At 45.6% G+C, this 17088-nt stretch overlaps 1 protein-coding gene across 1 annotated transcript in view; it reads left to right on the top strand.

Annotated features, from left to right (window-relative positions):
• The first annotated feature begins 241 nt into the window (after window positions 1-241).
• The window catches only part of LOC146354924 (clathrin heavy chain 2-like), a 101894-nt gene continuing 85047 nt past the window's right edge, over window positions 242-17088 (top strand). The window contains exon 1 of the mRNA XM_084832486.1: window positions 242-608. The gene's annotated coding sequence lies outside the window, so the exon portion shown is untranslated. The remainder of the gene's footprint in view (window positions 609-17088) is intronic.

The following is a 17088-nucleotide window of genomic DNA, read 5'->3' as shown; positions in this document are numbered from 1 at the left end:
CCCCTGATGCTCTGGACTACAACTCCCATCAGCCCCAGACAGCATGACTGGGGTTAGGGTTATGAGAACTGTAGTCCAAAACATTTGGAGGGAGGGCGCCACCTTGGGGAAGGCTGCCCTAAAATATGGTTTAGCGTTATGTGAGACGCACTCATCATCCAGGCAACATTTCAGCCCTGAGAATTTACAGTAAGATGTAAGCACCCCACAGACCAGAACGTTCCTGTTTCAGGAGTGTCAAGAGAGAGTCAGCTGGATCGGTATGTGGGAGGTGCGCCCAGGCTCCTGTTTTGAACAATAGCTGGCCGATTGCAGTAGGCGCTACAGGGTCATCTGGGGAAGAGGACGTCCCTGACCCCTCTGTCAGCCCGATTGTGCTCAACTGTCAGAGAGAGAGAGAGAGAGAGAGAGATCACAGCCCAGCTTTTTTAAAAAAATAAAATAAACAGAAGTGACAGAGTGCACAGAAATAAAAATAACATAAGATGACTAGGGACATGAAGCAGCCACCTTGCTAAAGCTAAGCAGGTCTGGGTCTGGTCAGTGCTTGGAGGGGAGACCACCTGGGAACTGCATCCAGCCACCTTGAGTTCCACAACAGAAGAAAGGTAGGATATAAATGTAATAAATAAATAAATAAATAAATAAATAAATGGAAGTCTTGGGGAAACAGTTGCAAAAATCCTTTAAAAATGTTAATAGAATTTAATTTTTTTTAGGATACATTATTTTGTCTGTTGATGTTAGAAAATAAAAAGAGCAAATGTCTTGTCCGCGTTGCTGCAGTGACAAATTTGGTGGCAAAACATACCGAATGTATCTGTCAATGCCAAACACGTTTAAGCACTGCTGAATTAGAGGGTCGTCTGTCTCCGCTCCTAGTCGTTTGGGGTGCATTCGCACTGGTAGCCTAGTGCTGGACAGATTAAATCTCATTCTCTTTTTACCAGGAGCACCACAAAGTCTCTGAAGATATAAGGCAGGGATGGGGAATGTGTGGCCCACCAGATGTTGCTGGACTACAGCTCCCATCATCCTCACTATTGGCTATGCCAGTTAGAGCTGATGGGAGTTGCAGTCCAACATCATCTGGAGGGCCACATGTTCCCCACCTCTGCTATAAGACCATGTACAAATGCTTCTCAGCAGTGTTTGATGATCACAAACCTTTCGTGCTTAGTAAATATGTTTTCCAATAATCAGCTGGCATTTGCTTTACAGACATCTGCGTTATTAAATACATAGCAAAGGGGGATTGGGGGATTTTCATTGCAAACGGTCTCCACATCAGCATATCAATTAGTACACGGATTCAGCTGCCTGTTACGACAAAGAACTTGCCAGTACGTCTCAGTCCTTGATCCACCCCAAAGGGAGGAAGTCGCACTTGTCCGACACATACACTGATCCCAGAGGAAAGGATGCCACATCACTTAGCCTTTGGAAACAACACCCACCCCAGAAGTGCTCCAGCCACATGGACACTCTTGATGTCTGGTACTCAATTATTTAGCCTTGCCTCCACTGCCTCGACAGAATTTATCTGTTGTTTAAGAAAGATGAAGAGACGTTTGCATCAAAGGCACCTTAACTCAGTAAAGCCTACACTGGAGAGTTCTTTGTCTGTGGCTGTCCGAGTTAATAATTGCATCTCTGATCACACAAAAGGCCCTTCATAGCTACTTAGTTGCTGTAATCTCCAGAACTGTATCTCTCCAACTGACTGTCAGAGAAATAACAGTTGAAAGGATGTGGATGGGGGCATGCGCCTGAGGGGAAGTGGAGTAGCTGTTCTCTGTGAAAGAGTGGTAAATATGCTCAAGCAATGCCCACTCCTTACATCTGTGACCTCACTCCTAAAACATAGTTGTGGGGTGTCCCAGATCCCATGGCAAATTGCAGGATGCCCAGTCTATGATGGCAACCTTTTCCACGGTTTGGGTGGTTTCAGATGGAGGGATCCTGATGCTACCAACCAGAAGGCATTATGGAGCTATTCCATCTTTTCGTCCATGATGGATTTTCCGAAGTAAGAAAACACACAGAAGAAGTGTTAGGAAGGAAAACATGGGAGGATTATAAGTGGATAATGACTTCTGGATTGCCCATAAAATTCTGTGAGTGAGACAGGGTGATTGAATATTGAAAGCCTCGTTGGAAGGACAAAGGGGCCACATCTCTAGCAAGCAACAACTCATGTCCATTGAGAAGAAAGCCAGTAGAAGGGTGAAGGGGGACCTAAAATGCCTCAAAACATAAAGGTGTGAACAGGATATCAGTTATGTTTACAATGAAGCAATGGCTCAGCTTGTTCAGTTTGGTCAGGTTTTCTTGACCCTGTTTCAGGAATCCTAGGGGCAGAAGCAGTGAATCAATCATACTTTAAAAAAAAAATTGTGAACCGCCCAGACAGCTTCATCGATTGGGCAATATAGAAGTGAAATAAATAATAAATAAATAATACAGAGTCAATGTCAGATATGTATAACGTTTAGGCAGCTAACATTCTTGCAGCCAAATTCTATGCATGTTTACTCATTGCAATAGCATTTTGCAGTAGCATCTAATTCATTGCAGTAGCATTTTGCTACCCTAAACAGAATTTTGATACCCCTTTTATGTCTACGCCCTGACTAAATTGGGCCCTTTGCTCTCTAACTCACACCTTTCTTAACTCTGTTATTTGCACATCATAAGTCTGAAGCCCTCAACTGGGGAGGGGGCAATGCAAGCTATCAACCACAGCAATATGCAAGAAAGGTTCGCCATGTCTTCTTTTCTCCTCCTCTCTGTCGCCCATCAGAGCCGCTAGCATTAAAGGGATTACCAAGCAAAATGATCTGAAAGAAGGGATTACAGAGCATTATCAGTGCTGATCCCTTCTTAATTAATTACTGGTCAGGCAAGAAGTAGTAGTGGCTTCAGTGCACCCCATGCTAACTTTAAGAAGAAATGACACCAGAACAAAACAAATTAAAAATCCATTGGAAATGTACAGTTTTGGAAAAGCAAACCGTCAAACATTATCACGGGCAGAAGTAATAGCACTGCAGTGTAGCTCAGCAAGGACCCTGCAATATCCAGGTTGATTCTAGAGCTCCAGCAAGCACCATGACTGGGCAAAAGGAGGCTGCACAACTGGTGGTGTCATAAATCAACAGCCTCATCATGGATGCCTTGGGAATCAATATAGACCATACAGTAGAGGGAAAGACATCCCATGCTGGACATAACTAAGCATTCAGGATCAGCTTCTCCTTCCTCACTTTCCTCTAGGCCAGGGGCCCTCCTGATGTTTTGGACTACAATTCCCAGAACCCCTGAACATTGGCTATCATGGCTGGGGTGGGCGGGAGTTGTAGTCTAAAACATCTGGCTGATGCTTGCGATAATCTGAGCATGAGGCTAGGCCTTAACCCCCGAACTTCAAAGCACCTCGCAACAGAAGCAGAAGCCTGTAGCCAGGGGTGGGATTGCAACACCTGGAGAGCCGTGGTGCTCTTTGCCTTCTGGGGGTAGCTGTGTGACAGACAGAGCTAATGGAAGTCAACCTCAACACTATCTCTGAGCCCATCTCTGAGACATCAGTAATGATACTTAGCTCTTGCTAGCATTCCCCTCACTGCCACTACCAGCAGCCAGCAAGTTTTAGACAACTGCTTAGAGCCCATAGATATTTGGAGGGTCCACCAAACTAAACCCTGGACTAGGCACAGCCTCTAATCCAGCCTCCCTCTCCAATTCCAGCACTCAAGAAAGGAGCAGGAGAAATGAATTAAAGACTAGCAGGGTGTTCTTCCTGGGAGAGGGCTGTTTTCTGGATGCAGCATTCCCCTGTGAAAGTACATCACTTCAATTCTGGCATGATACTCAATCCATACAAACTGCTCTACTGGTGTGCTTTCAGTGGAGGAGGGCCAGGTGGTCCCTTGCTGAGACAGAAAATCACTTGAAGTCTTTTGGCCCAGGGGGACACACAGGGCAGACACAGCTCCTGATTCTCCTTCACATCCATCTTGGTTCTACGGAATGGTTTACTGAAACAGCTTTCCCCAACCTGCATGCCCAACAGATGAGCTAGACAGGAACTCCCATCAGCCCCAGCTAGTATAGCAACAGCCATCCTTGCTAGGGATAATGGGAGCTGAAGTCCAATGTATCTGGAGCGCACCAAGGTGAGGAAGCTTGTTCTAAAACCAGAACACACCCCACACTCGGGTCCTGATGCCAAAGTAAGCAAAAACTTTCTTATAATATTTTGTGATGAACTCAAACTTTCAAGGCCTTCTCAGGGCCTCCCACCCCACACACACACACACACACACACACACACTTACAAGAAGCAGGGTTTTTTTAAAAAGATTAGGCAGGGATATCTCAAGAGTATATTGTTATACCCTCTCCCACAAGCAAAGGTTTCATTGGCAGGAATACAGTGACTTAGGGCACAATCCTACGCATGTTTAGACAGAAAAATGTCCTTCAGTTCCTAGCATGTCCCAGACAGCCGTGCTTAAATGATTTACCTTTCTGTGTTTCTCTCACCTTCACTCTCTACAGTGTTTTTCCCCCCTAGGGTCGAAGAGAGACATAAGTTTTCTAGAAACTGTGCTCAGTGATATTCTTGCAGTATTGTACCCATACAATTGTGCTTTGTTTACTTTCCATTAACAAGTCGTCTCCATGAAAGCCTTGTCTGTCATATGTTCACCTTGCATGCCTTTCAAAATTTCCTGGGGTTTCCAAAATTCAAATAATCCAAATAAGATGAAAACCCAAACACAGGGGTCAGGGGAGAGAGAACCAAATCTGGGGGGCAAATCTGGCCCCAATCTGGCCCTCTAGGGTTTCCCAGATGGCCCCACCCCTTCTCCAAACCACTAAATGTTTGGTGGTTTCCCAGCTTTTTCCTTGTCCCTCCTTGAAGGCTGAAATGCCTCTCCTATGGCTTAGTCACAGGCAGTCAAGACCTTTAAGCTACAATATGCTGGTATTTTAATGTATTTTTAAAATCACATTTTATTTTGGATATGTTATAGGGAAAAATCCAGAAGTGTTTGGACATTGCACATTTTTAAACTTTGAAGTGTAACAGCACGGAATTTCATGATTCATGCTGTCACCAGCACTCAGCGAGAGTGTATCTGGGGCCAAGTCTCAGAAGAACTGGAATGGGACTTGATCTTTGACAGAGGTGAATTTAAATGAAGAAGAAAAGGGCTTCATGATTTCTGCCCTCTATCCCCAATAAGTCACAATATAGCTGAGAAATTTCTCTTAATAATCCACCTTTAATGAACCTGTTTATCCATAAAAAGTGGATTTCTACATGTGACCTTTCTAAAAGGGCAATCCTGAAAGCATTCGGGTCAGCGAGCCCTCTAATACAAGATGCCAGCTCTTTTGGCTCTACAGAAACAGCTATTTTCTGCCTAGGAGCAGAAGAGGTTAAGGGAAAGGAAGTGTTAGCAAAATTGCTAAAAAATGGAAGTATACTGGTTTTGACAAATGCACAAATTGGAGACGATCTGGAATGCAGATGTACGTAAACATGCATACAATTATCAGATCCTTCCTGCATAATGTCACCTGCAGACGGCCCGGCTCTGAATGCTCCACTGAGCCTAGGCCAGCCAGATCTGTTTGAATTAGAGTAAAAAGCACTTAGAAGGAACCATGGAAAACAACCTTCTGTTAAACGAGGTGGAGAGGAAAAGCTGCCAAGCCCTTAAGTTCGGTGTAGCCATGCCTGTTGGAAGGACATTCTGTGCTTTCTCACTACTGCCTATCTCCAGGAAACCAGGCCTTAAATAAAATACAAAGTCTTGTGGCACGCACAGCTTAAGCCATCCTCACAGAGACCATAAAGCCCATGTCATTCTGCAGTTGACTGATGGGCTCTGCTTTCAAAATTAGAAAGAGCATATTTGGTATCTCCATGACCATCACTGATGGATAGAGGAGGAGGAGGTGGGCCCACTTTGAAGAGCAGGTTATGGAATATTCTTTGTAGGCAGTGGTGCAGAGGTAAATTTTGAAGTGCTGGTGGTCATCATGACAGTCCCCATAGCCACGCCCCCAAGGAGAGTCCAAAAATTCAGGCAGCTGCATTGTTCTGTATCAACAAACCAGTTCTAGCTGTTTTCATCTTTTATTTATTTATTTATTTTTATTTATTTATTTATTTCTATACCTCCCAATAGCCGAAGCTCTCTGGGCGGTTCACAAAAATTAAAACCAAACAACACACAATAAAACAATTTAAATATATAGAACATTAAAACCACAATATAACAATACAACCACAATAAAACCTAGCAGCAGTACAGGAGTTTAAAATACAGATTTAAAACAGCAAAGATAAAAATTTAGAAAGCTAAAATGCCTGGGAAAATAAAAAGGTCTTCACCTGGCGCCGAAAGGAGTACAATGTAGGCGCCAGGCGAACCTCACTAGGGAGCTCATTCCACAGCCGGGGTGCCACAACAGAAAAAGCCCTCCTCCTAGTAGCCACCCGCCTCACTTCCTTTGGCAGGGGCTCACGGAGAAGGGCCGCTGATGATGATCTTAAGGTCCGGGCAGGCACATATGGGAGGAGGCGATCCTTCAGGTAACCTGGCCCCAAGCCGTTAAGGGCTTTGAATGTTAACACCAGCACTTTGAATCGGGCCCGGAAATGGACTGGCAGCCAGTGCAGCTGGAAAAGTACTGGCGTAATATGAGCTCGCAGGCCAGTCCCTGTTAACAATCTTGCTGCCCTATTTTGGACCAGCTGAAGTTTCCGGACCATTTTCAAAGGCAGCCCCACGTATAACGCATTGCAGTAATCCAGACGAGAAGTTATCAGAGCATGGATAACTGTAGCTAGGCTATCTCTGTCCAGATAAGGGCGTAGTTGGTATACCAGCCTAAGCTGATAAAAAGTGCTCCGTGCCACTGAGTTCACCTGTGCCTCAAGTGACAGTTCTGGATCCAAGAGCACCCCCAAACTATGAACCTGATCCTTTAGGGGGAGTGCAACCCCCTCCAGAACAGGTTGAATATCACCTAGCCGGGCAGATGAACCACCCACTAACTGTACCTCCGTCTTGTCTGGATTGAGTTTCAGTTTATTAGCCCTCATCCAGTCCATTACCGTGCCCAGGCACTGGTTCAGAACAGCCACTGCCTCACCTGGGTTTGATGAGAAAGAGAGGTAGAGCTGGGTGTCATCCGCATATTGATGGCACCTCAGCCCACACCTCCGGATAACCTCCCCCAGCGGTTTCATGTAGATGTTAAACAGCATGGGGGATAAAATAGAGCCCTGTGGAACCCCATGGCACAATTGCCATGGCACAGAGCAATAATCTCCCAGCACCACCTTCTGGAATCGGCCATCCAAGTAGGAGCGGAACCACTGTAGTGCAGTGCCTCCAACTCCCAACCCAGACAACCTATCCAGAAGGATACCATGGTCGATGGTATCGAAAGCCGCTGAGAGGTCCAGGAGAATCAACAGGGTCGCACTCCCCCTGTCTCTCTCCCGGCAGAGGTCATCCCACAGGGCGACCAAGGCAGTTTCCGTTCCAAAACCAGGCCTGAAGCCCGATTGAAATGGATCTAGATAATCCGTTTCATTCAAGAGTGCCTGGAGCTGTCCTACAACCCGCTCAAGCACCTTGCCCAGGAAGGGGATGTTGGCCACTGGCCTATAATTGTTAACATCCTCTGGGTCCAGGTTAGGCTTTTTCAGGAGTGGTCTAATTACTGCCTCTTTTAAAGCAGCAGGCACCACTCCCTCTCTCAAGGAGGAATTTACAACCTCCTGGACCCAGCCGGACAACCCCTCCTTGTTTGATTTAATAAGCCATGAAGGGCAAGGGTCAAGCACACAAGTGGTCAATCGGACTTGGCCAAGCACCTTGTCCGCATCCTCAGGCCTCAGTAACTGAAACTCATCCAATAAAACTGGACCAGACGGTGCTCTGAACGCCTCTACCAATGGAACTGCATTAATGGTGGTGTCCAATTCATGACGAATCTGAGCGACTTTATCCTCAAAGTGCCGCGCAAACTTGTCACAGCGTGCTACCAAGGGTTCCACCGTCTCTCTCCCTGGCCCAGAATGTAACAGGCCGCGAACCACTCGGAAAAGCTCCGCTGGACGACACTGAGAAGATGCAATGCTGGTGGAAAAGAACTGCCTCTTTGCCACCCTCACCGCCACAGAGTAGGCTCAATAGTGGGCTCTTACCTGTGTTCGGTCAGACTCAGCACAGGTTTTCCTCCACCTGCGTTCTAGCCGTCTCCCCTCTTGCTTCATTGCCCTCAGCTCAGGTGTATACCAAGGAGCTGGCCAGGCTCTGCTCAGAGGGAGAGGGCGCGTGGGCACGATCATGTCAACCGCCCGAGTCATCTCTGCATTCCACAGAGCGACCTGGGCTTCGACAGGAGCACCAGCCATACCAGCAGGAAAATCCCCCAGAGCCCTCTGGAATCCATCGGAATCCATTAATCTCCGGGGGCGGACCATTTTAATAGGTCCCCCACCCTTGCAGAGGGGAAAGGCCGCCAGAAGTCTAAACCTCAGCAGGAAGTGATCTGACCATGACAAAGGGACAGATGTTAATTCCTCCACTTTCAGATCACCATCCACCTGCCCAGTCGAGAAAACCAGATCAAGCGTGTGTCCTTTTATATGCGTTGGGCCGATGACATGTTGGGACAGCCCCATGGTTGTCATGGCGGCCATGAAGTCCTGAGCCGCCCCAGATACAGCGGCCTCGGCATGGAAGTTGAGATCCCCCAGGACCATCATCCTGGGGGTCCTCAACACCAAGTCCGAGACCACCTCCATCAGCTCAGGCAGGGAGTCTGATGGGCAGCGGGGTGGGCGGTACACCAACAGAATCCCTAATCTGTCCCGGGTACCCAACACAAGGTTCATCTCTATCAGGACCACGTCCTTTGTTAAGTGAATGGGTCTTAATTGATCATTCAAGAACAAGGCGAGCAAAGGACTGGATATACCTGATCTACCGTCGTAGCGGCCGCCATTTGCATCCCTGCAGGCCACCGTGATAGGCTACGTAAGTATTTACGTAGCCTATCACGGTAAAGGTAGCCATGCAAATGGCATAGCGGCTGCCATTTGCGTGGCTGCTTTTACTGTGATAGGCTACGTAAATACTTACGTAGCCTATCACGGTGCCCTGCAAGGACGCAAATGGCAGCTGCTACGATGGCCGCCATTTGCGGCTGCAGCAGCCTGGCCGCGGCCAAAACTCCAGCTGCAGCCGGCGGCTCCGCAGAGCTGCTGCAGAGTAGAGCCAGCTGGGGAGGATTCCGGGGGGAGGGATGGAGCCAGGTAGGTGTTTCGTACATCCCTAACTTGGATGGGAGACTGCCTGGAAATCAGGCTTTCTGCATTGACCAGGGGGTTGGACTCAATGGTCTTGCAGGCCCCTTCCAACCTTATGATTCTATGATTCTAAGCAACCTCAAAATACTTTGCATTACAACAGGATTGTTGCTGGGGAAATTTCCCCCCCACCCTCCACCCAGCTACTGTGAGAATTGCAACTAAGCTCAGAGGGAACAGGGAATTCCAAGTGGGGGTGGAAGATTACAATGAGCGATCGCCCTGGTTCATGCATGGACTTTTACAGGGGGTCCAGACATTGTCATCTTACACTTGTAAACCCCGCCCCCAGGTTTTCCCACCACTTTTTCCTTCTTTTTTCTTACTGCTGAAAATCCATTAAGGAACAACAGATGGAATAGCTGCACAATAACTTCTGATTGGGAGTACTAGTAGGAACCCTCTACCTGGAAGCAAGCCTAGTCATTTGAAGTCTGAAGCTAGCAATTTCAAAACAATGATCATTCAGGAGGAAAATGCCTAAAATTTTGTTTCTGGCTAATTTTTTTTTTAAGTGGCTAATGGTTTTGAAGGAGGTTTTACCTGCAATAGAAAGCTCTTCAGGTTCACATACTGTACACCACATCCAGAGCCTAATCCGAACCACCTGTAGAAATTAATGAAAGTCTTTTCCCAAATTCAGCAAGCAAGGAAATCCAGCTCATTCCCCTGTTCAGCCAACAGTCCCTTAACATTTTACAGACCAGGAAACTGAAGCCCAGTAAACCCAGCAACTTGCCAGAGGTCACTTATTACCAGTGAACAGAAACAGAAACAGAACACAGGAGAGGTAACCTCTTCTACCACTGTTCTAATCATCAAATATTATCCTCCGTGACAGTTGCCATGGAAATGATTTTAATAGCAATGGACTCAATCCAAGCCAAGTTAGGCACTTGTAACTGTTCCATTGATTTCGGTGGGAGACACTGAAGCATTTGTTAGAAGTCAATGAGGGTTAGAAATTATCAACAAAGGCTGGATTGCTTCCTTTGTTCACTACTCAATTTATTTGAGATTGCACCATGAGGCAAAAGGCTGATGTTGCAGGGCTGTGTGAAAGGGATCAACCCTTTATTTTATTTTATGGTACTTCTTTTCCACCTTTCCAAAGTCAACCAAGGTGGAGTTTTTTTTAAAAAAAATCAGAGGATAAAAACAATAATCAAATAAAAACATAGTAAACACTTAAAACAACCTTAAAACCCGTAACAAGTTAAAAAGCTTAGTTAAAAAGAGAAGTCTTGACCCTGCTCCCTGAACCCAGGGGACAAGTCAAACCTCCAAAGGGTGTGTGTTCCAGAGTTTGGGAGCAGCAGGAGAGAAAACCCTTTCCTGCATGCCTGGGAAACAGGCTGCAAGCATGAGTGCCTTGGAAAGGGCCTCTCCTGCTGATGTTAACAACCAAGTAGTTCATACCAAGACAGGCATTCCCTCAGATAGCCAGGCCCTAACATGTTTAGAGCTTAAAAGGTTAAAACCAACACCACAGTTGTGTCTCCATGACAACGGAAGGAGCTTTACTGCACCTTGGTCCATGCAGGGCTCCACGAGCGAGCGCTCCACACCAGTAAAAATCACTTCACAGAACATACTTCCTGGAGTGAACGTCATCTGACTGGCAGGGGCTGCTCAACCAATAGGAGAGGCTTCTCCCTCCCTTTCCCCTGAAACTCCAGATGCACCAGCATTTTAGGAGCCTCACTGAGCTTAATGGGAGTTACTTCCAAGTAGACAGACATATGCTTGTGCTGGGAAAGAGGGGCGGGGGGACACAGGGATGTGAAACCAGCCCCCTTTCTAACCGCAGGATCTCTATAACTAAGATGTGAAGTAGTTACTTCCTAAGGCAATAAACCAAGCCAGAGAGAATTGCAGATGTGGTAAAGCACTTTACAGGTTTCAGGAAATCAGTGCTTTAACTGTGTATTCAATTCAGGGGGATCTCTGTAAATTCTGATGTAGGCATTCAGAAGGCAAGCCTCATTCAGCACAATGGGAGTTACTTCTGAGGAGATACTAATGGGTTTGTTGTGGGAAAGACAGCACTAAACATAAAGATGGGAAACCAGCCCCCATTGTAACCTGATGCTGCCCAGGATCAATGTATGGGTCAAAGTATAATGAAGGGTCAAAGTAGTTACTTCCTAAGGCAATAAACCAAACAATGGAGAATTGGAGTCTCGAGATCATGCTTTACAGCACCTAGGGAACTGGGCTTTAAACTGTGCCATTTCAATTGAGGGGTATCTCTATAAGTTCTAATGTGGGCATTCAGGGAGAAGCCTCATTGAGCACAATGGGAGTTACTTCTGCGTAGACACTAACTGATTTGTGTAGAGACAGGAATCACCCCTTGACTGGGGTCACAGTGAAAGGCACACCCTTGGGCAGGGCTAGCATAACAGAGGTAAATGCGGGGGTTGGGGCACACGACAACTATACTGGGGAGAACCCAACTTAAGGAAAGGATCGGACTTAAAGCAGTCCCAGGAACTCAGTTTTTTCCCTGATAAGCTCCGGGGTGGCTGCTGAATGGCCACAATGTCATATATCCCTAATGACCTCCAAACGCAGCCAGCTCAGAGTAAATTGTTCATGGAGACTCCCCCCTTGAGCTTAGAAAACGACTGGCAACCAGTGCAAGTTTTTCAGTATTGGAGTGATGCGATCATGCTATCATGCACCAGTTACCAGCTCAGCTGACACATTTTGCACCAACTGAAGCTTTATGGCCATTAGTAGGGTACTTACTAATTTATTTGTATGCAATTTCTTAAGTGAATGGCTACTTCCTTCTCTATTGCTGTCAGTTTTAACTCATTACCTGATGAGAAGGCTTTATTTGCTTAGAAGCAGATGAAAATGCTCAAATATGTAGAAACACACTATATATTTGGGGGCATCCTATGAGGGATACCTCCTTATCTGCCATCTGGTAGGCTTTCAAAATCAGAGAATAAGAGAGGTAGGTTAAAATGTATCAGCAAGGGATATACCAAACTAGTTGATGGCTTCCATGAAACCCACTCCACTTCTCACACATCTCACATTTTGATTTCCAGATGTGAGATGACTCACACATGCATGCATACACATTACTTGATGTCTCATTACTTGACTTGCAGTTGAACTTGTGAATTACCTTCATCAAAAACCACTATATTTGCTACGAAACATCTGCCTGCAGTTTGATCTATTACATGTGTGTGGAACCCTCTATCTAATGTTGTGAGTAGCAAACAATGAACATACACGAGGGCCACTGCATATGTGAAGTTTGTTTGTTTCTGCAGAGAACGCAATTCTATCTTGTGCAGGAAATAACATGTAAATTGCGGCATCAGATGTAACACCTGACACGTACAATCTACCACTTATACACATTTTGCTGCATGGTCATATGTTATACAAGTACTGGGTCACAGTCAATCACAAACTCACAGCATCTGTACATACACACCTATAGGATTTTTTGCACATGATGATCTCAGTGCAGGTTCCTGGAAGTTCTTTCTGAGTAGGAAAAAAATGTAACATACAAAGCAGCCCTGAGATACAACTCCCCATCAGAAACCATGCTCTGGAATTAGAGACCTTTGCTCCTGACCTTCCTGAAAAAAAGGAAAGGTTCCTCCTGTGCAAACACCGGGTCATTACTGACCCCTAGAGGGACGCCGCTTGCGCTGGCGTTTTCATGGCAGACTGTAGTGGGGTGGTTTGCCATTGCCTTCCCCAGTCATGGCTACCATTCCCCCAGCAAGCTGGGTACTCTAGGGATGTCGGAGAATTTCTCCACGAATCTCCGGGAGGCCGAATGCCAACGCATTTGGCCCCCTGAAATTGGTGGAGAAACGGTCCGCCACCCCCCTGCCACCCCCCGGAATGGGACTTACCTTTGCCGAATGTCCCTGGCGCCTCCTGGCAGCGGTTCGGCGGCGGCAGCCAATCTTCCGGCCGGCTGCCACCACCGCCATTTCCCAGTAAAAAAAACAAACAAACAAGCAAACGTGATAGGCTACGTAAAGATTTACATAGCCTATCACGGCTAGATTTTCAAAAAACACTGTGATAGGCTACGTAAATCCTTATGTAGCCTATCACGGCTGACTTTGGGGGGGGGAAAGCACGTACGCAAATGGCGGCGCCCATGGGCGCCGCCATTTGTGTACGCGTTTTTTTTTCAAAGTCAGCCGTGATAGGCTATGTAAGGATTTACGTAGCCTATCACGGCTGACTGCAGGGACGCAAACGGCGGCAGCTACGGCCGCCACCATTTGCGTCCCGGCCAGCCAGGAGGATTCGCAGCCGGAGGGACGGGGCGCCTCCCCCCCGGCCATAATTTCGGCCAGAGGAACGGGGCGCCTCCCCCCCGGCCAGAATTTCGGCAGGAAGGAACGGAGCGCCTCCCCCCCACCGCGAAGCAAGCTGCGGGACCAGGTAAGTGACATTCGTCCATCCCTAGTACTCACCCACAGAAGATAAAGGGTCAAGTACTAATTATAAGCATCTGACCTTGCAATAGTATATTCACTGCCACCTGCTACTGGAGTCTCATTTGTCCTATTTTAAACTGCTAAAAAAAAATTTTTTCCAAAAGAATAAATTATTATCCTAAGGTAGCTTTTGTTATTATTTTTGTCTTCATTAAAATTAATCATATATCATTCCCTCTATTTCCAATGTTCAAGTAAGAGTGCTGTGGTTTACGTAGCCAAAACGACACTATCCACACACAAGAGGGAGGTATCATCAGACTCACATCTGCGTACCTAATAGGGCTGTAGAGAACCAGTGCTTCAATTAAACTCTGTGAAATTGATCCAGTAATCAGAGAAGGGAGTTTTTTCGTGACACTGTCTCCTACAGCTTTGACTTGTTGAGTCCTTTTGCTGATTCATGAGCACATTTACTTGTGGGTAAGTCACACTGAACCTTTGATTATACATGCATAGAATTGCACTGGTAATCTCCAATCCCTCAGCTACTCAAAAATACAGCATGGGACACCTTTTAAACTTTGGGTTGCTTTTGAATAAAATATCTTTGGATTTTTGCAATACATTCTTATATTTTAAAAAAAGAAATCCAAGTGTAAAAAGGAGCTTTTCCTAGTATTTCAGGTTTAAAAATGGGGTTGCACTGAATGGCACATTGTGACTTTATATTTTTATATGCTTCCATCACTGCCCTTTCTTCGGAGGGATATTTAACACTGTGCACCTCTCAAATAAACTGAGCTACTGGAGGAATGATCTGCCCATTCTGTTAAAATGTGTGTTTTGCTGTATATATTCAACTGCTATCTACTATAATGATAGACCCCAGTGAATGACAAAGAAGGAAGCCATTTTTTTTTATGTTGGCAGCTATTTTGATTCTACCAAAATTCAAAAAACACTTCCAAACAGGGTTTTCCAGGGGGGGGGGGGGCAGCAACAAAATGGTGGCTTCTCCAGTTCTCTTCATCCCTGAATAAAGCCAAAACAAAACAGCTGATTTTGAGGAGGATGAAATGGCTGAGAAATTGTCCTTGTCAATTTGGTACAGCCCTGGGCACACTGATACATATTTTTAAACTCTTGTTAAATTGCCTTGACAGATCACTGATCCACAATGAGATGTGCAGTAATTTGAAATTACTCTGACTTCTTATATCTAATTGTAAGGGATCAATAAATAACATCTCTAAGGTCTTGCTGAAATGGTCTGCTTTAAATTTACCATGATTGGACATAACAGCACGAATGAAGATGAACACCCAGACCAATGCTACTTTTCTATAGCTCCTATTCCATCCTCTATATTGACTCTAGGCAAAAGATGATTATCACATTTGTACCACCCATAAGGCTTTGGGTGTATTTATGAAGATGATACAGAAGAAATCGTATGATAATTGTCCAGCTTTTCAAATTCAGTATTGCACTGTTTGCTATCTCAATTGAAAGTTGATAATGCCTGGTTTAAGAATTTTTAAGCCGTGATTACCAATGCAACAAAATGACTGTAAAATTGCCACTTGATTGTATGCCCCCTTGGGACTATAAGGGAAGGGGGATAGCCTAGCTGCATCAGTATCATTGTGTATTAGCTGGACTAGATGTCTTGCATCATCCTGCCTCTGAGGCCTCCCTCTGCGTGTCCAAGGTGAGCTGAGGTGCAACTCATCTATATGGAAAGGTTACATTTGGCACTATTTAGCTTGGGAAAAAGAGAAGTGAGGGGAGTCAGGATAGAGGTGTGCAGAATAATGCATGGTGAGGAGAAAGTGGACAGGGAGACATTTTTCTCCCTCTCTCATAATACTAGAACCCAGGGTCATCCGATGAAGCTGAATTGTGGAACATTTGGAACAGATAAAAGGAAGTATTTCTTCACACAGGGCATAGTTAAGCTGTGGATTTTACTTCCACAAGATGTAGTGATGGCCACCAATTTGGATGACTTTAAAAGGGAATTGGACAAATTACTGGATAAGGCTATCAATGGCTACTAGTCCTGATGGTGATATGCTACTCTACTATCGGGAGTTCCTAGAGAACATGAGTAGGAGGGTGCTTTTGTACTTATGTCCTACTTATGCGTTTCCCACACACAGCTGGTTGGCCACTGTATGAACAGAATGCTAAACTAGATAGGCCTTTGGTCTGATCCAAAATTGCTCCTCTTATGTTCTTAACTGAGAAGACAAGTCCTCTTGGTTGTAGCATATGAAGATTACCTCGGTGCATAGGCAGGATGACTTCTGGAATGCTCTCTCTGGGGAGACTCACCTGGTGCCTATTGGTGTCCTTTCAGTGTCCTTTTTATTTTCCCAGGCGTTTGATTTAAATATCTGATGTGACACTGCGCAGCTACTATACCTGCCATTTTATTTATGTGCTTATTTTATTGATCTTTTATTATTTTGTTGGTTTTACTTGTTGTACCATCTAGGTTAAAGATGGTCATATCATTCATGGAAGATAGGTCTATCAAGAGCTATTAGCTATTGCCTTTATGCTCTCTGCTTGTAATTCCTGGAGATATCAAGTCAGCCACTATAGGAACCAGGATACTGGAACAGATGGACTTTTGATCTGATCTAGTAGGGCCCTTTCCTTTCCTATATTTTTATGTCCTAGCCTACAGGCTGTAATCCTAGGGAATAAAGGTGTTTCCAGACAGAGGCTTCTATCACTAATAATCAAAAGGCATTGTGCAAAAGGCATTCATTCTGCTAAAAAAACAAGACAGAAGCAGCAGTGGAAAAACACAGGAAGACTACAAATGGAAAAGAATGCTATCTGAACCCCCATAAGTCTATGAATGAGGCCGTGAAATTGCACAGTGAGACCTGGAAGCATCCTTAAAATCATTTAAGAAAGGAAAGGCAGAATAGCTGCACTGCTACCTTATGAATGGTAGTTCCAGGAGCTATTCATCTGGCAGCACCCTGGCCCTTTTTCCATGACAATGGAAGGAGAAGTGAATGGAGGAGTACCGGATTTTTTTTAAGGAATTGGCTTTGCTGCAAGCAGGGCTCCATGAGCAGGTTCTCTGGAGCAGTAGAAATCGCTTCACAGAACATACTTCCTGGTGGGGGTTGGAGTGAACATCATCTGACTGGCAGAGGCTGGTCAGCCAATAAGTGAGGCTTTCCACCCTCTCCCCCCCTTCCCCTGAAACTCCAGTTGCACCTG

Source organism: Heloderma suspectum, chromosome 2 (assembly GCF_057233095.1).
Source record: "Heloderma suspectum isolate Gila_16-S chromosome 2, 16-S_ref, whole genome shotgun sequence".
Lineage (NCBI taxonomy): Eukaryota > Metazoa > Chordata > Lepidosauria > Squamata > Helodermatidae > Heloderma > Heloderma suspectum.
The sequence above is the reverse complement of the archived record's forward strand: the minus strand, read 5'-3'. Positions and strand labels throughout refer to the sequence as shown.